This window comes from Danio rerio, chromosome 10 (assembly GCF_049306965.1).
Source record: "Danio rerio strain Tuebingen ecotype United States chromosome 10, GRCz12tu, whole genome shotgun sequence".
NCBI classification, from domain to species: Eukaryota; Metazoa; Chordata; class Actinopteri; order Cypriniformes; family Danionidae; genus Danio; species Danio rerio.
The window spans coordinates 27,253,608-27,278,120 of record NC_133185.1 but is presented as its reverse complement, the minus strand read 5'-3'; the positions used below and the strand labels follow the sequence as shown (position 1 = coordinate 27,278,120).

Genomic DNA, 24,513 nt, shown 5'->3' with positions numbered 1-24,513 from the left:
ACAGTGATTCCGCTAGACGGTAGTTCTGAGGGCAAAGTCGCATTCAAATCTTCCTTCGTTTTGTTAGCAACACCAACTTTCAACGATTCAGTCAAAATCATACACTACCCTACATTTCTAATTTCAGAAACCGTTTTAGTTGGATGAATGCCAAGATACTATAGCTTCATGACCATTAATATTGTAAGAGGCTGAATTATCATATACATTTGTTTATTTGACAAAACATGCTTTTTGACTCAAGAAGGTCCATACTGACTACAAAGGCAGATACTGATAAGATCACAGCCTGTTGTGTGGACTTTGGGGGTTTTATGATGTGGTCACATGTTGATTGGTCAGTTTGAATGTCTCAGCATTTATGCTTTAGTCACATGGTCAGGAAAGATACAAAATAGGTGGTAAACTCGAGCTCTGCCTCTTTTCCTGCCCTCTCTTTTACGTTTCTGTGCTTTCTGCTCTGCTCCTCTCCTCCACTGGAATCTATCTTCTCTGACTCTACTGCAATCAGGCTAACTTCTGGGCCTGTTCTCTTTGTCTCTCTCTCTCCCTCCCCCTGTATCTCTCCTTCTAATTCTGGTAACTTTAATTTTACATTTAAGCTGGGTACAATTTATATAATATGTTTTCATCATTTCATATTTTATCATTTTATACAGTTATTTTGTAATTAATTCAGCTGTAACCATAGAGAGTTATTGTCATTAAATCATTTTATTTTCAAGTATTTGTGAATTACTTTTGATTTAACATCAACATTTAATTGTTCCATATTGCATTACAATACAATCACATAATATCAACGCTCTCCCACATTTATAGCTATTAATACTGCCCTTATTTCCGTTTTTGGTATGAGATATCAGAAGAATGGTTTGACTAGAGATGTACATTTTTTTTTACCAACATACTGATAACTTTTTAGTCACTCGGCAAAACTACAGTTCGAATCGCTGTGGTTTAAAATCCATTCTTACAATATATATTTCGAATATTTTATTTAATCACATTTCCTGCACACCACATGCAGTCTTTGAACATCTGTGGTTTGTTCTGTAGTAATTTCTGTAGGAGGCTAAAAACCTTGACTATAGACATTGTTTTTTGCTAATTCTGCGTATTGTAACTTCTGTGTATTGTAACTTAACATTTAATATGTTAAAAAAAAATACAAAAATTCACTTTTATTTAATGTTTACAATGCAAATCCAATTAGATCCATTTATTTTTTTGTCTATCATAAAATATATCTACCGTATATTTACTAATACACAGAAATCATTACTTTACAAGCTGTATTGTAGGTAAATGATATGAATATTTTCATATTAGTCAGTAATTCCACGGAAATAAATAAAAAAAACTGAATAAATATAAATTTATACACATTTACACACAACTAAATAAATAGACTCGATGGGGTGAAAATCTGTGGATTACTGCACATGCAGATTCCATGTGGGCCGAATGATGAGGTATTTTACCATAAAAAGAAGGCTATGACCATTTTTGCCAATTTCATGCTTCCAACTTTGTGGGAAAAGATTGGGGGTTTTGAATTTGATTGTGTGGGTAAAAAATGGCATATGCGGGTTGACAAAATTTGCGAGGTTTGGAAACATGTATGCAACTTATTTAACAACATATAACTGTGTGCTTTCCCAGAGATGGGTTGTGGCTGGAAGGGCATCCGCTGAGTAAAAACTTGCTGGATAAGTTGGCGGTTCATTCCGCTGTGGCGACCCCGGATTATTAAAGGGATTAAGCTGACAAGAAAATGAATGAATGAATGAATAACTGTGTGCACCGACTTCATTCAGTTAGAAGTGACCACTGCACATGGCAAACCGCGTGGCTCACTCACAAGAGGAGGTGAAGGAAAGCGGTCTCAAAATCTGACTTCCTGGACAACTCTGTCTCCTTTACGCGTGCACACACTTCACACAGCGCCTGCAGTTAAACATGTTCAAAAAAATTTAAAACGCAATGTGACAAATGGGACAAATGTATACCCCATTTTGAAAGTAAAACATACTCTAATAGGTACAGTAGTGTAATCTACACAGCAACAAGTGTCATTGGGTTCTTCAAACAAGTTCGCGAATCAGATTAAAATGTCTGGATAAACTGATCTGAGATCCTCGAAATCATGATCAGCAATGTAACGATTGGCTAATGGCACATCAACGTAATGACATCATCTGATTACTATTCAATTATTCATGTGAGCAAAATTACATCAAATTAGCAGTAAACGGTTTGTTAAATATGACACACAATAACTTCCCACGTTTGTTGTGGGCTGTAGGCTACACACATTTATGTGTCAAGAGTATTCATCATGTATTTTCAATGCATATCAATGTATTTAGTTCTACATTTAGAAAATATTTTTTTTTATTATAGTTTACTAGGTTTACTCAAGTTTTTTTAATCGGTATAAGAAATAACTGGACAAATTCATTTTGCATCAAAAAAGCATTTTGATATTGGTAAAGGTGTCAATCACCGTGAAGGTGTCAATCCCATATTAGTGATCAGAACTCGTACTTGACTGCATAAATTATTATCCTTTTTTAAAAACAAATCGAATATTGTGCATGTACGCGTTTGAATCTAAAAACTTCAAATCAATAAATTTTCTCTTTGAACCACCAGATGGCAGTCTTTTACTTTAAATAATAAATTTTTAGCTTATATATATATATTTTTTTTTACTTTTTTCCCAAGTGTACTATACATTACTACTGTAAGAAAGTATCAGCATTCGGTTCATACTTTCAGTATTATCTTTGCTTGAACTGCTGATAATTTCTTACAGTAGTTATATGCACTTGGGAAAATAGTAAAAAAAAAAAAATAAATAATATATAAATATATATATATATATATATATATATATATATATATATATATATATATATATATATATATATATATATATATATATATATATATTTTTTTTTTTTTTTTTTTTTAATTATTTAATTTATTTTTTACTATTTTCCCAAGTGCATGTAACTACTGTAAGAAATTATCATCATTCGGTACATACTTGCTGTATTATCTTTGCTTGAACCCAATTTAATCCTGTTTTTATGAAATGAATCTGCTCCTACGCAGGCTTGAGCTACCAGAACTGTTACTATGACAACAAGTCTCAATTGAGTTTTGAAGAACGAAACAATCCTGGATCGTATCAAATCATCAACATCCAAATCCAGCGAAATGAGAAATCCACGTCCGAAGAACAGACCCCTGGTGTTGCTTGCTTTATGGTTTAAAAATATACAGTTGAACTCAGAATTATTAACGCCCTTTAAAAAAATAAAAATAAATTAATTAATTAAAAAAAAAAATATATATATATATATACATATATATATATATATATATATATATATATATATATATATATATATATATATATATATATATATATATATATATATATATATATATATATATATATATTTCCCAAATTATGTTTGATCTGTTAATTTTCACAGTATGTCTGATAATATTTTTTCTTCTGGAAAAAAGTCTTATTTGTTTTATTTCAGCTAGAACAAAAGCAGTTAAATTTTTAAAAATCATTTTAAGGTCAAAATTAAAATTAAAATTGAAAATTAATTCAAATTAATAACTCTGATTTCAACTGTATGTAACAGTTAAAGTAACTAGGTTAATTTCGATTTAAATAAATTCAAATAAAATAAAATATTAATCTAATATTTGGGACTTTGGGCGGTTTTTGGCTAAAACAAAGTCAGCTATATCTGGCAACACTCTGTACAAATTAAGGACAATAAAGAAATAGATAAGCAAGTTTGGTGTGGAGGAAATTGACTGGAAATTGACTAATTCTGAGCTCAACCCAATAAAACACCTTTTGGATGAAATAAAGTGGTGACTTTAAGTCAGATTTTCTCATCCAACATCAGTGCCTGACAATAGCACTTCTATAAGAAAAGTCAAAAATTCACATAAACACAACTCTAAACCTTGTAAAAAAAAAAAACAGTTACAGACTCAAAGTATGGCCTGAATCCACATTAAACCATACAGATAAAGATTGGAATATAATTAAAGTTCATGTGCAAGTAAAAACGGAACTTTTGGCAGTATACTATAGATTTAAGCTCATAAAAAAATTAGCCAAGCATTATCATTCATTAGTATTTTATACACCGATCGTGCACAAAATCTGCTGTATGGATTTAAATAGGGTAAGTAGAACCAAACTGGCACATTTACCAACTGCAACTTCTTAAATCTATACTTAAGATTCTGGAGAAAAACCTCACAATTGCCAAAGCAGCGTCTGAATTTAGCAAAAATCTGTGGACAAAAAAACAAAAAAAACAAGAGTGCTGCAACTTTTTTTTCAAAGAGACTGTCAGATGGGGTTTCAGAACCAGCAAAAACGGTTTTACTGCCAACAGACACAAGTAAAAAAACAAAATACAAAATAAAAACTTTTAAAGGATGTAGGCTGATTTCTCAACAGCAGACTGCCAACTTGTGTGGGAGTTGTGAGTGTACTTTGGACACCGTGAGGGCTGTAGAACGGTTTTAAAGTGACAACCGTTGTCCCAGGATCGATTGTCGAAATCAAGAATGAAGTAAACGTCTCCTCACAGGCCCTGAGCAAACGGCACCGTTCTGCTGATCAAAGCCCGGGACTTTATAGAGAAGTAAATGTATTCTAAAGTAAATGTGTGCATAGCCGCAAAGAACACACAAGCCAATCTGAACAGCTGAGGAACAACACGTATGCTTGCACAGGCAAAACAGAAACCACGTTAGTGAAACATCTGGGCCGAATCCTCACAGGAGATGCAAGTGTCTACAAAGAAATCAAGAGTCAAGAGTGAAGACGGAATCATCCGGCGTATGCTGTTCTTCAGGCACTCGGCATCACCATGGCAACCAGAGCACAGCTAATCAACCCAGCGGCACCAAACCTGGACACAAAACACCTGGAGGAGAAAACCACCAACTGCTGGAGAAGCTGAGTAAGGAAAAGATGGCAGGAGATGAAGATGTGGTTTGACACAACACCAGACGTACTGTATGACGGAAATACTCTCATAACCACATGTGTTTAACACGCAGAGCCTGCTATCAAATGTTCCTGCATTTAAAAGACAAAACCGATGCAGGTATATGAAAAATGTGTGCATGTTGTAACATTTTAGCTAAATATTTTTACACATGTTGCTGCAATTTTAAAGTGAAATGTCCACTAAGTGATGTCCACTACGCATGTTTAGTATTCTCAGAAACCAATAAATATGACGATGATGAGTTAACATTTTATAAAATTGGTTCATTACACACCTACACATTCTGAATTATTCATTCATTCATTCATTCATTCATTCATTCATTCATACATTCTTTCATTCATTTTCAGCTTAGTCCCTTTATTAATTAGGGGTCGCCACAGTGGAATGAACCGCCATCTTATCCAGCATATGTTTTACGCAGTGCATGCCCTTCCAGCTGCGACCCATCACTGGGCAACGTCTATACACACTCATTCACACTCATACACTACAGACAATTTAGCTTACCCAATTCACCTATACTGCATGTCTTGGAACTGTGGGGGAAACCAGAGCACTCGAAGGAAACCCCAGGGGAGAACATGCAAACTCCACACAGAAATGCCAACTGACGCAGCCAAGACTCGAACCAGAGACCTTCTTGCTGTGAGGCGATCATGCTACCCACTGTGCCACTGTGATGCCTCATTCTGAATTAGTTGTTTATTTTTATGAATGCAAGTTTATTTTTCTTTATCACTAGTTTTTAACAGATTTTAACTTATTTTAATGATCTTACTTATGAACTCAAATTGATCATGTGGGTTTTGACATCATAGAATAAGGAGTTTACCCATGTGTTAAACACCCAGATCATGCAATCAAATGTTCCTGTATTAAACAGACAAAACCAGTTCAGGCATGTGAAAAATATTTTAACATTTCTGCAAACAGATTGTCTTGCACATTTTCTTGTCCACTAAGTGGTGCAAGAAAAAAAGCTAAAAGTCTCAGAAACATATAAATGTGACTTTGATAAGTTGTAAAAATAAATCTAATTAAAATGTTTAATTACTTTTGTTTGTGAAGATTTTCAGGCTAAAAAGTTGCTTGACCGGTTTAAAAATCTAAAACAAAGAACAAAATTTTCTGTGTTAATTTAGATTATTGATTTAGATATTAGCCTCATTTTCTATTAAATTCTGACGTTAAAATACTGCATTTTAGTGACATTTTAAACATTAATCTCTTCTGGATGTAAAGTAATGACTTGAAGTGTAATGAAGTGCTTACCATACTATTTTAACACAGTGTACAAATGTGCATTTAAATTTTAAGTAATTACAGTTTTATAAATGATGTTGTGTGATTAGAATGTGATTAGAATTTTAAATAAAGACATTGATTAAAGAAATATGAAAAAATACAATATTTTTAAAACACAAATTTATTATCATACATCATTTAAACACAAAAGGAATCTGTTAAAACTTGTTTAAAATGTTAGACAGTAGCCTGTAGGCAAATAACACACTGGCCAGAATTTGCCCCTTTGAATAGTTATAAATTAAATTAGTCTTAAAGCCTTCTTTTATCAGTTATTTTCACAATTTATGATGGCATACTGATAAACACGGGACAAATGAGCTTATATAACGGGCCAAATTCTGGACTGTGTCAGTGGGGGTGGGTCTTTCGAACCACCCAAACCACCCCTTGCAACAGGTCTGTAACTATATATCTAACTAACTGTGCACTAACTTTAAGGAACCAATATGGACACTTAAGGTAAAGCTACCACGTAGTAAGGCTTCATTAATTGATGATCTGCCCTGTAAACTCGCAGGAAGCTGAAATAATTCTGGCTGGGTTTTACTGCCGCTGGTATTTATACACATGAAAATAGCAGTGAATTGTGTGTACTTGTATGTTTTTACAGTCTCCAAAGCCATGCTTTTCCACTGAGCCTGGCATAGACAAGACTATTTGAATGACAACATACAGTAGAAACCTGAGACAAGTTACACTGACTTCAGCCCAAAACACTTGCAAATGCAGACATTAGACACCAAATGTCACCAACACCACAGAAAACCCTGAAAAGCAAGATGTAAAAGCATTGATGTAAGCATTAGTGTTCTGTAAGCATCCACTTAACTGTCTCATTCATCCAAGAAACTAACAGCCAGAAAGTTGATGTACTGTTGGTTCCTAGCAGTTCGAACTGCTTCAAAAGATGATTCACTGTCTCCAATCCTATTGGTAATCGTCACTAATTTGCATAAAATATACTCTGTTAATGTTTGTTGCAATATCAATGTCAGTGCTAATGCCACCTTTTATTGCTCTGAAAACAAGAGACTTCCAATCCAATTCCCCCAGAGCAACCCTGGGTTAAAGGGTTAGTCAACCAAAAACAAAAAGGAAATTTGGTCAACACATGTCATTTCAAAGCTAATTTCCTCTATGGAGCTCACTCAAATACAATATTTTAATGTCTGCATTTTCTTCCATTCTCTTAACATGCTGATTAGTGATGCAAAAAAACATCTTGTTGTGTCTCAGTTACTCTTTATATCAAACAATCACAACAGTGACTTTGTTTCCATTAACCTAAAAAAACTAAGTTTTTAAAGCTTGCACAAGATATTCTTTCGGGCAGTTTGAACAAGGAATATTGAGGAAAACTTGTCTGACGAAGGCATACAGCAAAAATGTTTATTTTTTTCTCTTCTCTTGTGATTTATTTAATAAATTATTGAGTGTGAACAATCTTTGGTGCTTGTCATTTAAAGAAATTTGGTCACAGCATCAATCTTATCAGGTAGAGTGTGCTGATTCAACACAATCTCACGGCAATTCGTAACTTTTTCATTTAGTGGCAAATTCGTATGAATTCGTACGATCTAATTCGTACAATTTAGTACGATTTGCTTATCCCCCAATGACGGTTGGGGTTAGGGGTGGAGTCAGGTGCCACGCCTCCTTTTTAAAATCGTACCATTTCGTACGACTGAACTCGTACGAATTCGCCACTAAACTGGCAAAACGTAAAATACTTACGTTTTCTCGTGAGATCAGGCTGGCTGATTTACATTTGATTGAATATTTTATAAGACTGCAATGGAACAGCTTTCTGCATTGCCACAATGTGGTGGACGGAACTAAGTATTTTTACTTCACTACAATATGTAAGTACAATTTTTAAGAATCTTGACTTTATCAACTAAATCAACAACTCACTGGTTCAAACAATCCATTCAGAGAGATTGTGTGTTCCAAATCACAAACATATACGTATAGACTATATGTATTTTTGTATAATGTAAGTAGTGCATTTACACTGAAATAAAAAGTGCAGATTAAATACCTAAATTTCAGTTCATGTACTGAATGGTTTATTTATTCAACAGTAAAACTTTATTCATTGCTGGCTTTATTTATTGTATTTCACTAATTTAGCAACTGTTAAAGGTCGACTGGGAAATGGTTTGAATTTCCAATTAGTAAAGAAGTGTTGAAATTCCAGTTGGACAGACACAAAACTCACACTTAGCATGATTGAGTGTATTAGTGTATAAATGCATTGTGTATAAGTGTCATTTGGGATACAACCTGTGTCTTCAGTAAATGATTCACTGATTCAAATGATCCATTCAGAATGGGTCTTCAAGTAAACAATTAACTAATTTGACAAACTGATCAGAATGAGGTTCAACGTGAATGTTTTCACTTGAATTATTGGAATAATTATAAATAGCATGACAAAGTGACAGATTCATTTTTCTTGCAAATTAGGTAGGGGTGTAATGGATCACGGTTGATCCATGATCCTTACAGATCACAACCTAAAGTTTGGAACGTACGTGACCCACGGATTGATAACTTTTTTAAATTCATAGGTTAATCCAACATAACAATTGCAGAGAGATCGGCTCCCGTGTCATTGAAATCATGTGTTATCATTTATTTAGCCATTTTGGCTTCCCTGTAAAATAATGATGACGGAAAAAGTTGTGGTGGGACCTAAATGCGTTTTAGGCTGTTAATTAAAGGGGTTTTCTGTCGCTGTTTATTTAGTCAGCATTAATGCATTCAGTATAATGCTGCACAATTAAACATTAAAATATTGTGATCTCAATTCAAAACCGCGCAACATGAATGATGAATAATAATGATTTGCATATGCTTATTAATCCTTCAAATCTGTGTTTGATTGAGATTTAGTTTTTACACTTTTTCAGCTATTACAAACAGTCAAATACCACAGAAGTACTAGAATAACAGTTTATAGTTTAGATATAAACATGGATGTTTATAGTAAAGATTAAAATCACTGTTTAATGGAACTTGATGCTTGTGAATGTTGTAGGAATTATATTGTGTAACTAATGGGTGGTGACAAACAACCATCAAAATTATGTCAGTGAATGGGTTTACAAAAATTATCCACCTATAATGAAACGAAGTTTTATGTGTGAATTGTTGATCATTAATTGAAAATAAATATGATATTTTGTACATGATTTCTATATTAAGCATTATCAGCAATAGCAAAGATAGTTTTTTCATATTTGAATATTTTCTTTTTTTTTTTTAGCTGGTTCTTTCTTGATTTTTATTTTTATTAAAATTACAGGTTCTAAGTTTTGTTTTGTTCAAACCAATGGTTTTTGTAGTAATATTTTTGTATAAATGGAAAGCAAATGACATTTGTCTTCTTATTTGCTGATCCTAAAATGGTCCCATCCGTGACTCAAAAAAGTAGTGTGATCCGAACCGTGAGATTTTGGATTCGTTACACCACTAAAATAAGCCTTCATCAGTAAGCACTTTTACTTTTATTAATTAGATGAATACAAAATCAAATACCTTTTTCACTTTCACTCAAGCAATATTGAAAAGGAGAACTTCATCCTTCTACTGGAGTAATCTTTTATTAGGGTATCTGTACTTTTACTTAAGTGCATAACTTGTGTACTTTATCCACCACTGTCACATGGCGTGCATAAAAGTCACATGATCATTCTTTAACGATATGGTGATGCATTTATGTGTAAAAACTGACTTCATCTGGCAAGAACCAGCAGTGATAGAAGAAGCTCAAAAAATCTTGATCAGTTAATAAGGACAATTTTAATCCACAGTTTCTCTGTGTGATTGCAAACTATTAACCCTTATATACAGTATTAGTGTGTCACTTACAAGAATAATGGGTTGCTCCTTAACCCATAATGCTTGGATAATATGTCAACTCTGATTAAATGTACTTAGACAATACATATAAACCTATCAACATCCACTGTGGGCGATGCGGTGGCCCAGTGGGTAGCACAATCGCCTCACAGCAAGAAAGTTGCTTGTTCGAGCCTTGGCTGGGTCAGTTGGTGTTTCCTCTGGGCACTCCGCTTTCCCCCACAAGTCCAAAGACCGATTAATAAAGGGAGAATGAAATGAATGAATGAAGATCCACTGTCATGACTTATTATAAAATATATATATATATATATATATATATATATATATATATATATATATATATATATATATATATATATATATTTTTTTTTTTTTTTTTTTTTTTTTTTTTTTTTGATTGCATAAAATCAGTTTACAGAAACATTGTCAACTCATATTAACATTTTGAAAATATTGCAAAAGTTGTGCAAATCGGAATTTATTGGAAAAAAATTGGAATTTAGGCTAGCAAGCTAGGCTGCAGTTCCATATACATCCACTGGTTTCGCTAAAACAAGATTTTCTACATAAAACCCCTTTAAATAGATCCTGTTTTTGCATAGATGGGTATGTGGCTAAATATATACCAAAAATATCCTAACCTATCAATATTAATGAGACACAATTAAGGCCAAAGATTCACCCTCGCCTGGTGGGGTGGCAATTGAACTTCATAAATATGCAGTTTTCTGTTGACCCCCCACCTTCAAATACACAGGCACACAAACACACGTCCAACCTGCTGAGGTGATGTTACATCACCGCCAGCGTGTGGTAATAAATCAAGAGCGTATGAAGACAGCAAGAAAAAGACAGCATGCTCTCTCAGCTCCCTAGGTAAAAGGTTTCCGAGCTCATCAAGATCAGGCCCTTGTTATGATATATACGCTCTGTAAGCTGGTGAAAATGTCTCCTAGTCATGTGATCAAGATCTCTGACAGGACAAAATGCACCCTTCAGATATTAAATGGTATGTCAAATTGTGCTCACGGGCAATTGATGTGACATGTCAGAAAGAGACAGCAGTGTGACGTGATATACTCAAGGTATAAATGATGATAAAAACCCTTCTCTGATCATATTAGTATTAGTCGCATGACAGAGATTTGATTACATTTATAATTGTAGTATTTAAAGATAATTAAAAACTATCTGTGAGAATTTGAAAATAGCTTGTTGTGGAATTTTAATAGAATAAAGAACAAAATAAAGAACAATCATTTTTGGACAAACTGTGCAATTCTGACAATGAAATAAAATAAAATAAAGGTGACGCAGTTGCGTTGTAGGTAGTGTTGTCGCCTAACAGCAAGAAGGTCGCTGGTTCAAGCCTCGACTGGGTCAGTTGGCGTTTCTGTGTGGAGTTTGCATGTTCTCCCTGTGTTCCCGTGGGTTTCCTCCGGGTGCTCCGGTTTCCCCCAAAGTCCAAAGACATGCGGTACAGGTGAATTGGGTGAGCTAAATTGTCCGTAGTGCATGAGTGTGTGTGGATGTTTCCCAGAGATGGGTTGCAGCTGGAAAAGCATCCACTGCATAAAAATGTGCTGGATAAGTTGGCGGTTCATTCCGCTGTGGTGACTCCAGATTAATAAAGGGACTAAATCGAAAAGAAAATGAATGAATGTAGTACTTTTCTGATCATATTAGTATTATTAACATGGCAGATATTTGATTATATTTGTAATTATAATATTTAAAGATAATTGAAAACAACATGTGAGATTTTGAATGTAGCTTGTTGTGGAAGTTTTTTAAAATAAAGAATAAACATTTTTGGACAAACTGTGGAATTCTGTCTAAAATAAATAAAATCAAACAAAATAAAATAAATTAAAAATAAAATAAAATAAAATAAAATCTTTTGGGTACAAACTATGCAGGTGAATTGGGTAGGCTAAATTATCGTAGTGTATGAGTATGTGTGGGTGTTTCCCAGGGATGGGTAGCGGCTGGAAGAGCATCCGGTGCATAAAAACGTGCTGGATAAGTTGGTGGTTCATTCCGCTGTGGTGACCTCAGATTAATAAAGGGACTAAGCCAACAAGAAAATGAATTAATCAATAATTTTAAATAAAAATTACATAGTAGTACTTTTTAATTTAAACCAAATTAAACTTTATTAAACAAAATAATTATAAAATACTTTTAAACACAAACAAAATAAAAAAATAGTCAAACAATTCTAAACCTATAGAGTTTTCAATGGATTTGTAGTAATAATTATATAAATGAACAAATAAATGAACAAATGAAACAGAATTCTTTATGAAGCAGAAAATGCATGCCTCATAACTGTCAAAACTATCCAAAGCTCCTCACAGTTCCTCATTATCAGACCCCTGGACAATACTTCCAGTTCCCCTCTTGAAACCTCTTCAAATGAGAGCTCATCAATTGAGCCATGCATTGTTATGGCAGCATCGAAATGTTTTGACGTTTCACTCACTGTTGTTCATCCCAGCAAAACAACAACTAAAATCCCCCTCATCGATTGGTTAAGACATGCACATATTTCATTTCCTGTAAGGACACAAGGGAGCTTCCTAATGCTGTGAGGGCTCCTTATATGCAATCGGTCATCCAAAACACACACATTTACACACACACACGCGCACAATTTCTCGGAGGGAAAGCCTTATTGATAAAACTGGATATGGTCAGTTCATAAATCACTCACAGACGATTTCTTAGCGCTCGTGCATATGTGTGTGTTTGAGTGTAAGAAGCCCACGCATGGCCCTTGTTGATTAGCAGCGTGTGGGCTTAGGTTAGGCCCTCAGGGGCAGCAAGAAGTCTGTGAGTAAAACAACATACTGTATGGACCCTCTTCCGCATTGATGGATGCCTCACTAGTTTCAAGCTGAATTCATTTTCTGTGCATTTGGAGGAAATACAGTGCCAAGCTGTGTTTCTGCTGTCGAGCCTAAAGCGAGTGTGTTTAAGTGCCAGGGCTGTTGTCCATGGTCACTTCTGGGGCTTGATTGGCCCTTGTTAGGACTTTCCTAGGCCCACCGGATATCTTTAGCCAAATAAGGCCAGCTGGGGGTTGAGGACCTGCAGTGTTTCATCTAAAAGAGCTCCTATTTTACCCATTTTACAAGACTTCAGTCTTTAGTGTATCCAGAATGTGTTTGTAAAGTTTCAGGTCCAAATACCTATCAGATTACTTATTATACAATGCAGGATATGACCATTTTGGGCTCAGAGCAAAGCTGTTTTTGTAGCTTGTGCCTTTAAATGCAAATGAGCTGGTTGTCCCCGCCCACTGTTTCCACATTTGTGTCTGCTTCTCCTGCGTTACGTCAGATAAACAGAAGTCAGTGACAGAGACAGACACAGATGAATTCGAAATCCAGCTCATTAGTCAAATATACCTAGTAAGTTTATTTGTTGTAGAGTTTAAGTCAGAATTATTTTCCCCCTGAATTATTATTCCCCCTGTTTATTTTCCCCCCAAATTCTGTTTAACAAAGATTTTTTCGACACATTTCTAAACATAATAGTTTTTATAACTCATCTCTGATAACTGATTTATTTTATCTTTGCCATGATGACAGTAAAAATATTTTACTCAATATTTATCAAGACACTTCTATACAGCTTAAAGTGGCATTTAAAGGCTTAACCAGGTTAATTAGGTTAACTAAGGTTAGGGTAATTAGGCAAGTTATTGTATAATGATAGTTTGTTCTGTAGACTATCGGAAAAAATATATAGCTTAAAGGGGCTAATAATTTTGTCCTTAAATTTTTTTAACAATCAAAAGCTGATTTTATTCTAGCAGAAATAAAACAAATAAGACATTTTCCAGAAGAAAAAATATTATTAGACATACTGTGAAAATTTCCTTGCACTGTTAAACATCATTTAGGAATTATTAAAACAAATATTCAAGCCTATTCAAGCCTTTCTGAAATGATGAGTTACACACACATGTTACAAAGTAAGCAGTACACAAACACATACATGCACATGTTTTAAAAAGGTTTTAAATTTGATCAGAGGGGTGGAACAGATCTTTTGATCCCAGTTTCTTTGCAAATCCTATTCTGTGGACGTATTATATATATGTTACTATGGAAACATGTTAATACGCACCTGTAAATCACTTTAGTGGGATGCCTATTGTTAAGTAGGAGTATTTTAACATCAAGAAAAAAAAGAGACTTGTTGTGTTTATATTACTCAAATATGTCAGTGGACACACAATACCTACACAGTTTTGTTTAAACAGCTTCCAAAAGTTGATTTAGCATCATTGGTGCCCTTTAAATTCTCTGCCAAGTCATACACACTTATATGTGTGTTTTGAGTTACTCACACCACAGACAAATGTGTTATTAACCACCAAGTTAAATTTAAGTGATAAAAAGAAAAATTTGTTATCGTAATCTTAAAATAGTTTCCCAGTACAGGGTTGAAGCTGGAAGGGCATCCACTGTGTAAAACATATGCTGGATAAGTTGGCGGTTCATTCTGCTGTTGCGACCCCTGATTACTAAAGGACTAAGTTGAAAGAAAATGAATGACTCTTGAATGGGCATCATGGAGGCGCAGTGGGCAGCACCATCGCCTTACTGCAAGAAGGTCACTGGTTTGAGCCTCGGCTAGGTGAGTTGGCATTTCTGTTTGGAGTTTGTATGTTCTCCCCATGTTCGCAAGGGTTTTCTCTGGGTGCTCTGGTTTCCCCCACAGTCCAAAGACTATAGGTGAATTGAACACGCTAAATTGGCTGTAGTGTAAGTGTGTGAATGTGAAAGTGTATTATTAAAGTGCCTAAGCCAAAAATGAATGAATGGATGAACTTTCCCACTCACAAGAAAGATTCCACCTATATTTATTGTTTGCTAAGACCTGAACAAATATTCCTCTCAGCTAATGAGTACTATTATGGGGAAGGGCCATGCTGGGTGGCTTAATTGCATCATCCAGTCTTGATTTAGTCTCGCCCAAAAAAATCCAGAGTACAAAAATGGATAACAGCTCAATGCTGCATTTCCACTACAACATAAAATCTGCACTTAGAGCTGCTGGGCATGCTACAACGACACTGCTCTATTAAATTTAGGGCTGAGTGTGCTTTCACTATGTGAAAGACATTTTGTTGATGGTGTTTGCACTTTCTTCATGTGTCTTTTAATTCGTAATGCACTGTGTGAGAGTTTGCGCTCAACTTCCATTTAAAAACAGTCGCTTTGCTGCTGTTGCAATATGAAAGCGAAAACTCAACGCAACTTCAGTACTACAAAGTTAACAGCCTTTGTGACATGTTTCATCAATCAATTTCTAACATGTATAATGTACAACGTTCATAAACGCAGCATGATTTTGGCCTTGCTGCTAAAGCTACAAGGCTATCTGCCTAGTCTGGCGTGAGAGTGGAAAAATAGCTCTACCAGACCTGCCAATAAAGCGCTCATTGATAAAAAAGACATGCCATACAATGGTCTACCTATCCCAAAGTCTCAAGATTCAATGTCCATTGCATTTCCCATTGAGCTTCATTTTGGGCTCCAATCCATTTCCGTTCAGCAGATTCAGGAGATTAATGGTTAGGTGAGTTCGATAAAAACCTGCGAGGGCACGTACAGATGATTTGAATTGCAAGCAGAATTTTAGCATTTGCTCAGTCGATATGAAAGTGACCCTGAACTGGCACAAAGGGCGACGTCGCTAATCCAGGGCAATGAGATATAGAGATTCATCCATCTCTTTCCCAAATAATTCTTCTCTCATGACATCATAATGCTCTTTTAGTTCTATTTGCCAAGTATTGAACTTCAGGATGAAACCCGTCCTCGCTAAGGCTAACATTACTAATAGGGTAAGATTTGTGAAGATTCTTTCTTAAGAATAATGGGTGATTAATGTTCTATAATTAATCCGCATAGCAGATGTATTTGTTTAAAAATGAAACAACATATTCATTCTGACCTGTACTTAATAAAATATATAAAAGAGCAGGCGATCATGCTAAATTTTATATATTTTAGAGGATTAAAAACCTCTTGTTGACTAATGGGTAAAACATAGGGCTTGGCAAAGTACAGTATAAACATTTTAATTGACAAATCAATAACATTCAGAGCTGTATCATTAAATTGACTTGTTTAATACATAATCAAATGATTGTTGTTCTAAATATTCCAGACAAGATGTTTTGCTATACCATAAAAATGATTGTTTCATTAAGTAAATCATGATCAATATTCACACCTTTAAACTGGGATTTAAAAAATTCAAGAATTATAATTCTTACACTAGTAATTTATTTATATTGTAAAGTTTCCATCTTTGACCCATGTTCCTGATAATGATGCATTGTAATTTATGTATTAACGAAGCTAATTGATTTGCTTTTTAACCACAAAAAGTTATAAAAAATCATAAAAGCCTTTATGATAAACAATACTGGGATAAAAATAGAGAACAAAAAAATTTCAAATATAAGTAAAAGGGACACAAAAAATCTCACTCACTTACCTTTGGATTAATCCCTGCTGAGGGGTCATTACAGCAGAATAAACCACAACTACAAAAAAAATAAATAAATAAATAAAATAAAAAATCTAAACATTTAAATTATTTCAAACTACTAATACAATCTGCCAAAGTAAATCGGCAATACTAAAATCACAGTAAATCACATGTCACTTAGAGGCCATTCACACAGAAAACTTTTAGCATCTAAAAACACAAGACATGGGTTTTAAAAATGGTTTATAAAAAAGCTAATTCTTCACCTCATTTAAGTTCATTTGGAGTCAAAATTTATTATTTAATAACTTATCATTTAATATATATAATATAATATATAGTATTAATCAATAATAAATTTATTCATTACTCTGCTAGTGCACATTGTTGTTCTTTAGGTGAACAAATAATCCACTATTAGGCATGGGTTGGTATAAGAATCTGACAGTATGATAACCTTGGATAAAAATAAAGGTTTCACGGTATTATGGTATTGTGATTAGTACTGATGTGATTTCTGCTCCAAGATAAGTCCTTTTTCATATCTGAGTAAAAAAAAAACTTTCCCTTATTGAACACAATATGTTTTATTTTAAGAAACATTTAAAATATTTTGGACCAGTAGCTTTATAGGTAGAGGTTCCTTTTCTGCTGTTAAAATAACTAAATAAAATAGGTGAAAAACATGATAAAAAAACTAAACAAAAATTTTTTCAAAAAAAAAAGAAAAAAAAAAAAAGGTACAGTCAGGGGTACAAATTTGTTCCTAGAGGGAACAAAACATATAACTTGAACTTTTACGGTCCTAAATTGGTCCTTAGGGTACAATTTTGTACACAAATTGCCTATAAAGGTACAAATCTTTAGATTTAGAAAGGAAAATTTTTGTACCTTTAGAGCATTTGGGTACGAAATTGTATCCTAAAGTACCAATTTGGCACCTTTAAAGGTACAATTATATATTTTGTTCCCCTATGGGAACCCACTGTACCCACTGCTCATGAAATAAAAACACTATATAACACTAATTTAAATATATTAATACTAAACATTAATACTAAAATACATAATTTAAAAATATAAAGTTAATAAATTGATTGAATTAAATATTTTTATAATTAAATTTTTTTCATGTTTTCAAATTAAAATTTTCCTCAAAAAATATGTATGTATAATTAAATCGAATTTTAATCATTAAAAACATAAATACTGATCTTTGCATAGCTAATTGTTTAAGACCCTAAATGAGATTTAGAATAAGGACCATGCAGAGTGGCAACATCATCATTCACGTGTTGCTGCTGTATCTTTAAAAAATTTGGCTTGCTGAGACGTTAGTGGAGTTCTATTATGAGGTGGTCGAGTATGCTGGCTGTTTACAAAGAACTCTGCATGCATCAAAATGCCTGGGTCAGTACGCTGAAAATGCTATATAATAAGGTAAATTTTTTAACCTTCAGTGTCTACAATTTTGTTCCTTGGAGGTACAAAATTGTCCCTTAATTAATACAAATGTAGAAGGTACAATTTTGTACCTTTAAATAGTGGTACAAAATTATACCCTTTAGGGTACCACCCCAGTGACGGGCCGTTTGTAATTTTGTGTAGAGTGTAGAGTGTAGCTTAGGAACGGTATAACAGAAAACTACGGCGGTTTTAAAACCTTGACTGTTCCAAACCATGGTAAACCTTGAATCCGGTTATCATGCCATGCCTATCCACTAGTTCTGTTAATCTTCGATCGAAGCCTGACCATTTGCTACTGCATTTGAAGTGGTGGTTGACGTCAGTTTGAACGCTCCAGCCACTACATTCTTAACCAAACACCCTCTTACTGTTAAAAAATGGTTTTAGTTGGAAGTACAACAACATCCTAAAATAAAAATTTCAGCAACTTCCATTTTACTCAGACTTTAACGTCAAATTTAAAGGTTGCTATGCTATCTTGCTAATGTAAACAGAAACTCATAATGCGTACCATGCATCCGAGTTCTTTTGATTGGTCCAGTGCTTTGAAACTGACATTGATCAAGCTGAAATACATTTAACTTAATAGAGTCTTAAAACACTGCACTCATGTGCGAGGCACAGAAAAAGATGCAAAACATGAACACATGTCCATCAAGTCTATGTTTACATAGAAAAACAATTGAAAAGTAGCGCATTTTAATTGAAAACTGTGTGGCACCTTAGCGTCAAATTTTGAAGGTCAAACTCCAACATTTTTATCAAACAAATCTACAGGAATTTCTGTTCACATTTACCCAATATACACTTAACGGCTCACTTTATTAGGTACAACTCTCCAACTGCTTGTTATCGCACATTTCTAATCAGCCTATTGCATGGCAGCAACTCAATGCATTTAGGCATGTAGACATGGTCAAGATGATCTGCTGCAGTTCAAACTGAGCATCAGAGTAGGGAAGCATGGTTGTTGGTGCCAGACGGGCTGGTCTGAGTATTTCAGAAACTGCTGATATACTGGGATTTCCACACACAACTATCTCTATGGTTTACATAGAAATGCCTTGTTGATGCCAGAGGTCAGGGGATAATGGCCAGACTGGTTCGAGTTGATAGAAAGGCAACATTAACTCAAATAACCCGTTACAACCGAGGTATCCAGAAGAGCATCTCTGAACTTGAGGCGGATGGGCTACAGCAGCAGAAGACCACACCGGGTTCCAAACCTGTCAGCTAAGAACAGGAAACTGAGGCTACAATTTGCATAGGCTCACCAAATTGGACAATAGAAGATTAGAAAAAGGATGCCTGGCCTTATAAGTGATTTCTGCTGTGACATTTAGATGGTAGGATCAGAATTTGACGTCAACAACATGAAAGCATGAATTCCATCTGCCTTGTATCAATGGTTTAGGCTGCTGGTGGTGGTGTAATGATGTGAGGGATATTTTCTTGGCACACTTTGGGCCCATTAGTACCAACTGAGCATCATGTCAATGCCACAGCCTACTTGAGTATTGTTGCTGACCATGTAACATCACGGATATGCAGCTGACAATTCTGCAGCAACAGCATAATGCTATCATATCAAAATGGACCAAAATCTCTGTGGAATAATTCCCCACATTCACAGACCACTAGTCTCCACTTTGAATTTTTTAAAATCATTTTACCTGAGACAGGCCCCTACTTGTGATTTTCAACGTAAAACGTCATAATCTGTGTACTCTCTGATGAATTTTCTAACACTGTCAAAGTTTAAAGAACCATTTATCTTTTCAATGCATTATCCAAAGATTATTCACATAGCAGCTGTAAAAACCAAACCAGGCCTGACCTCTGTCATCAACAAACAGCCTCGGATAACAACCGCTGTCCAAGCCTTCACGATTTAGCAGCGCTTCTCTACGTGCTCCTGTAACGGCTCCAACCTTCTCCATCAGTCGAAATGGGTTACTATCAGCTCCAGGTGTGACTGCCTGCCCCGAGCCTTCAGCCGCCGCCGTACATCATCCACAATCTCCTGCCGAGGCTCTGGCATCAACTAAAGCAAACAATACCCTGGAGGGAACAGCACGATTCTGACAACTGCAGCGGGACAGTCAAGTGCCAATTAGTGACATGGGGCGAAGATGGAAAGTGCTTTTTTAGCTACATGTAGATTCCTTAATAGTGAAACGCTCCATTAGCTGTTATGACATGAGTCGATCCGTCAGCACACCTCGTCAGATACATTCATCATGAACTAACAAGCTAATGGGTATTGAGGTTCAGGGTTATTCAGTTCAGATGATGTGAAGTCTGGTGCATTTCCATGAACTTGTTGAATTAGTGTTTATTTATTTATTTGCTCTTCGTTTGAATTAAGAGTCAAGAGACTACTTCCCAGAACTACTCAAGCTGCGCTTTTACATGTAGTGCAATCATTTAAATAAATAAATATATATAGTAGTTCTGGTTGTCACTGTTGAAATAAATGATGGGTGGTTGAGTCATGAAGGTTTTTGAATTTACTTATTAATTTTAAATAGTGCACCACTGCGGAACCAGTTAATTAACTGAGCAATCTAATTTCTTTAAATCTTTTAAAATCAGTTGACATTTCTGCGTGGAGTTTGGGGTTCATTCCACTGTGGTGAACCCCAATTAATAAAGGGACTAAGCTGAAAAGAAAATGAAAGAATAATTGAATAAATAAAAGATGGTGTCTGAAAGCTCAGTTGCATGCTTTTGACCACACTATTCCAATTTTGATGGCATTTCTAGCGAGAAGTTAATTTTGTACTTAGGGTAATTATTTAGAAAAGTAATCGAAATCGACATTCAGAAACTACTGTATAATCAATCAACATTTTTCAGGTTAATTTATCTAATTACCTTCCCTATCGCATGTGGAGTCACGTGACCACACTGTTTACACTTCTGCATCGAGCACAGCGTATGGTCTGGCACAGCCTTCACGCAGCCTTAAATAAATAAATAAATGAATAAAATAATTGTTCGTTAATCGTAATCAAGTAAAAATCTTCAATTAATCAAGATTTTTAATTTAGGCCAAATCGCCCAGTCCTAATACATTCATTCATTTTTCTTGTCGGCTTAGTCCCTTTATTAATCTGGGGTCGCCACAGCGGAATGAACCACCAACTTATCCAGGGTGTTTTTACGCAGTGGATACCCATCCAGCCGCAACCCATCTCTGGGAAACCCAGCCCTAATTGTAGTTAGCAAATATACCTTCAGTAATCACCAAAGCTCTTTCTTTTTTGCTGTACATGAATAAATTGCTTTGCTTCCTTAGAAGTCTGTCAGTTTTGTGAGATGCCAAACTCCAGAGTCACTACCTGATAGGGCAGGGCCTATAAGCTTTTCAATGACTACTGATGATTTTTGTGTTGACTCAACTTTCAACCCAATTAATGCACTTTACTCGATTAAAGTTGAGTAAACTTTTCAAAAAAACATTTCCTGAAGTTTGTTACCCTAAAATTTTAAGTTGAGTCAACTTTTTTTTACAGTGTAGTATCAAGCAGAGGTTGTCGCCTCACAGCAAGAAGGTCGCTGGTTCGAGTCTCGGCTGGTGTTGGTGTTGGTGTTTCTGTGTGGAGTTTGCATGTTCTCCCTGCGTTTGCGTGGGTTTCCTCTGGGTGCTCTGGTTTCCATCACAGTCAAAAGACATGCAGTACAGGTGAATTGGGTAGGCTGAATTGTCCATAGTGTATGAGTGTGAATGAGTGTGTATGGATGTTTCCCAGAGATGGGTTGTGGCTGATAGGGCATCTACTGTGAACAAACGTGCTGGATAAGTTGGCAGTTCATTCCGCTGTGGCGACCCCAGATTAATAAAGGGACTAAGTCGAAAAAAAAAATGAAGGAATGCGTAACAAGCAGAGATAAAGTCAATCGTGATATTCAAATGTACTCTAATTATATTAATATGTAAATAGTAGTGCTTGTCATAAACAATGTTTCTGTGCACTTTATTATATTGTAAAAATTTATTTTCCCTCATAGTCTTTAATCAAATTCCATAATCATCCCTGCACCCCTTGAAACAAATTTTCTGGTTACATAGAATGCCTTCAGGGGAAGCTATCAGTGCATGTCTCGTTTCTGCATTGCTTTTGTCTATTCGCCAATATTCCTCCATTCTGGTAACAATGCCCATCTTCCAGAGATTTAATCAGTTCCCAATGGACAAAACCATGCACCATCCTACATTTATTTCTCATTTTATTTTTATTAAATTGATAAACGTCACAATAAAAGGAAAAAAAGACATTTTAAGATCCGTTTCATGCCAACTTTAATATGAAACACATCCACCTACTAAATTTGAGTGTCAACCAGACAAACAGTAAGCTAATTTTTTTTTTTTAAAGGATTATCATACCTTCTGTTTTCCATCAAATTTCCCAATTCTCATCACTATCAGCAAAGCCAATATTGTACCCACAACCTCTCACAAACTTTAGTCTCTGAGCTAAACATCACTGTGGTCTTTCTAAATGGAAAGTGAAAAGCCTTGAGGTGCAGTATTAAAGGTTTGAGATGTGATCTGTAATAAAGACGTGAAGCTCTTATGGCCTGTACATTAGCAGCCAATAACACAGCCTGGCTCCTGTCTGGCGAAGCAGGGGTCTAAATGCCTTTAAGCGCAGCAATGAACACACATGCAATCCCTATCACATATGGATTGTTCCGGAGCCTGTTTTTTTAAACAATGAGCCATTCCTTTCGCATGAATGTGATATCTGGCATTAATTCATCTGTGCTGGGAATCTCGGCGTGAACGGCGCTGATCTGGGCCAGGTCCATCTGTGCACACGGTGCCCACAGCCTCATCTAACTTTGTGTCAGCAGCGAGTGCCCACAGCACCTTCTGTCCTGCTGTCACGGCAGAAAGAAGGGCTGTTTGATGGAGTAACGGCCCTCTGGACAGACGCGGGGGTGCGTTCAGCCGGACCAATGGTCAGAGCCAAGTGTGAAAAGGCACATCGAAGCGGTGGCATTTGAACAAATGGGCCACCATGAGACCCTGACGTCCCGCCACTGGCACTGTAGACATGACTTCTGGCCAGACTGTCAGGCTCGGCCCTTCCACCAGGGTTTGTCGGCGGTTAAATGAGCTTAGAACACACTGGAAGACACATGGGATTATTTGTGCAGTGTTAGCTGTCATGTCAACATGGGAACGCCGTGTTCAGAAAAAAGCACCCAAACATATGTCCAAACATAACGTAAGGAAACAAGGAGTGCAATTCTCAAGGAAACCGAACACACAAATGTGACAGTTCCAACAGCAGCGAAGGGAAGTAACTAACTACACACCAAAGGCCTGTTCACAGCAGGATCAATAACTATAATAACTATATTAGCATCTACACTGATGTTTTGTCATCTGCTGCTTTAAATGCATGAGCTTGGTTAAGTAGATTCTGCTTCAAGGTTCAAAACATTTTCTTTAGGCAAAAAAAAAAAAATACGAACACTGTTAAAATGTCTGTTAATAAACAAGTGCATGTACCTCATTATTTACAATTTTTAAAAGTGATTGAAGGCTCAGAATTTCATTATAGGTTCTTGATCTAAGGTACGACACCTTTTATTGTACAAAACAACAACAAAAAAAACATTTCAAGAAAGTGACTAAGGCTGCATTTACAGTACACTACATGGTTGAAGTGACAATTCCAATTTTTTTTTCTGTATCGGATATATGTGCCCTCGTGTCTGCAGTGTAAGCAGGTAGATCGGATTTTCACCTGTCAATACGAGTTTGCATCATTGAAAACCATAGCTAATGACGTCAAGTCTGGCGCTTTCATTTCAGAACAGACTTCAGCAGAGTCGCAAATCTTAAATCTCATACACGAGGACTAAAAAAGCTTTTATATTGTCATGTAGCACAAGTGTTTAAGCATGTTAATGAGAGAGAGAGAGAGAGAGAGAGAGTGCAATACCCACCACGTAACCAATATAAACTAATATAAAACTATTGCATGTATCAAGTGCATAAATTACGTCATGGACATTACATTAAGATGCCTACTGGTTTAAAAAGCCCTAGATCAGAAAAAGATGGCAAAATGAGAATCTTTCTGTCATAAACTATAGTAATTTAAAAAAAATGAAACCCTACAAACAGATTAAATACCAGAACGGAGAAAGGGCGCTCCTTTATTATCAGCAGTCAATATATATATATATATATATATAAACATTTCTATTCATAAATGTAAGTAATAAAAATATATATATATTTTTATGTTGTCTCCAC

At 35.3% G+C, this 24,513-nt stretch overlaps 1 protein-coding gene across 7 annotated transcripts in view; it reads right to left on the bottom strand.

Moving 5' to 3' along the window:
- The window catches only part of nlgn2b (neuroligin 2b), a 346,267-nt gene that overhangs the window by 99,248 nt on the left and 222,506 nt on the right, over window positions 1-24,513 (bottom strand). For 2 of the 7 annotated variants that reach the window (XM_073913417.1, XM_073913420.1), the window contains exon 2: window positions 16,773-16,821. The exons of the other annotated variants lie outside the window; for them this stretch is intronic. The gene's annotated coding sequence lies outside the window, so the exon portion shown is untranslated. The remainder of the gene's footprint in view (window positions 1-16,772; window positions 16,822-24,513) is intronic. 7 annotated transcript variants of the gene reach the window in all.